Consider the following 2,066-nt stretch of genomic DNA (forward strand, 5'->3'; position numbering starts at 1 on the left):
AAAAATAAATTTTAACTAGGCATGTTGACACATGCCTTTAGTGCAAGCTACTCAGGAGGCTAAGGCTAGAGGATTGCTTGAGGTCAGGAGTTTGATGCTACAGGGTACATGATTATATCTTTGAATAGCCACTATACACCAGTCTGGGCAACATAGCAAGACACCATGTCTAATAAAAAGGTGGATAAAAATAAAACTAAGCCAGGCTTGGTGGCTCAGCCTGTAATCCCGCAACTTGGGAGGCTGAGGTGAGTGGATTGCCAGAGTCCGTGGGTTCAAGACCCACCTGGGCAGCGAGACCTCATCGCTACAATAAAATCAAAAAGTCAGCTGGGCATGGTAGCGCATGCCTGTAATTCCGGCTACTTGAACGGCTGAGGCGGAAGGATCGCCGGAGCCCAGCAGGTCGAGGCTGCGGTGGCCGGGAGCGGCCACTTCACTCCAGTCTGGGCGACAAAGTGAGACTCCAACTCAAAAAATAAAATAAAATAAAACTAGAGCCAGGCGCAGTGGCTCAAACCCATATTCTGGCACTTTGGGAGGCTAAGGTGAGAGGATTGACTGAACCCAGAGGTTCGAGACCAGCCTGGGCAACATGGCAAGACCTTGTCTCTACACTAAATCAAAAAATTAGCTGGGCGTGGTGGCACGCACCTGTAGTTCCAGTTACTTTGAAGGCTGAGGCGGAAGGATTGCTGAAATCAGGAGGTAGAGGCTGTGGTGTCCATGAACATGACACTACACTCCAGCCTGGGTGACAGAATGAGACAATGACTCAATAAATAGACAGCCGGGATCGGTGGCTAAGCCTGTAATCCCAGCGCTTTGGGAGGCTGAGGTGAGTGGACTGCCTGAGCCCGTGGGTTCGAGACCCACCTGGCCAACTTGGCGAGACCTCATCTCTACAATAAATCAAAAATTAGCCCGGCGTGGTAGCGCATGCCCGTAATTCCGGCTACTCGGAAGGCTGAGGCCGAAGGATCGCCGGATTCCAGCAGGCGAGGCTGCTGTGACCAGGAGCGGCCACTGCACTCCAGTCTGAGCAATAGAGTGAGACTCCAACTCAAAAAATAAAATAAAATAAAATAAATTAGACAAATAAAACAAAACTGGATTTTACAAGGAAGTACACAGGCCTTGGTAAAGGTTTGGGAGTAATTAACTTTGGTCAAGCAGAGAGTCTTTGTCAGTCCCCACTCGTTTTTGTTTTTTTTTTTATGTTTTCAGGCCGGCCTCGAACACCTGAGCTCAAATAATCCTTCTGCCTTGGCCTTTCAAAATGCTGAGATTACAGGCGTGAGCCACCACGCCCGGCCCTAAAACATTTTAAACAGTGAACTGAAGTGTATCTAGGTAAATGTTGCCTCAATTTGTAAAAAAAAAAAAAAAAAAAGTTAAAAAGATATTCTAAGATCAAGTCATGCTCCCAAGTAACTGAACTAGAAAAAAAAGAAAAAACATAAGATGGCGGCGGCCCTGGCTAGATCACGTGACCGCCACTTCTTCCCTTCCCACCCTCTGGAACGCCTTTCGCTCAGCGCAAGACGCAGCCGGACTCATTGTTGAGTGAAGCCTAGGTAACTAACTCTCCTTACGCGCGCGCTGGTTCTAGCAGCGGCGTCAAAGGGCCCCGCGTCTTAAGGCAGTCACGGGAGCGCGCACGTACAACGTCAGCCCTTCGGCGCGTTTCCTCCGGGAGCTGTGGAGGAGGGGAGCGGCGTGGAAGCAGAGGGGGAAGTTGGCGCATGCGCCTGGGGCTGACGGGTTTGAAATGGCTTCGCTATAAGCCGGGACCCGACTCAGGTGAAGCTCTGGTCTGCGCGGTTGGAGCGACGGGCGGCCAAGCCGGGGTCCTTAACATCCCAACGGATCCGCGGAAGGGCCAGGAGCGACCGTGTGGGTGGCCTGGCGGTCGCAGGCCGGCGACGGTGGGGCTCTTTTGGGACTGGGGCGGGAGGGACACGGTCCCTTTTGTGCGGGTCGGAGCAGGCCCCGCGCGGCCGGCCCCTCCCCCACCGCCGTCTCTCTCTCCCCTCGGCCCCTCAGGTGCCCCGAGCGCCCTTCAG

At 53.0% G+C, this 2,066-nt stretch overlaps 1 protein-coding gene across 4 annotated transcripts in view; it reads left to right on the plus strand.

Annotated features, from left to right (window-relative positions):
• Positions 1-1,666: 1,666 nt before the first annotated feature.
• Positions 1,667-2,066, plus strand: part of CCAR1 (cell division cycle and apoptosis regulator 1) — a 69,629-nt gene continuing 69,229 nt past the window's right edge. The window contains exon 1 of one of the 4 annotated variants that reach the window (XM_008073084.1): positions 1,667-1,803. The gene's annotated coding sequence lies outside the window, so the exon portion shown is untranslated. Of the gene's footprint in view, positions 1,929-2,066 lie in introns of all 4 variants that reach the window. The other 3 variants (XM_008073085.1, XM_008073087.1, XM_008073086.1) reach the window with 3 other exon arrangements.

The sequence above is a fragment of the Carlito syrichta genome, unplaced genomic scaffold, assembly GCF_000164805.1.
Source record: "Carlito syrichta isolate Samal-C Ts95f unplaced genomic scaffold, Tarsius_syrichta-2.0.1 Scaffold315646, whole genome shotgun sequence".
Taxonomy (NCBI): Eukaryota; Metazoa; Chordata; class Mammalia; order Primates; family Tarsiidae; genus Carlito; species Carlito syrichta.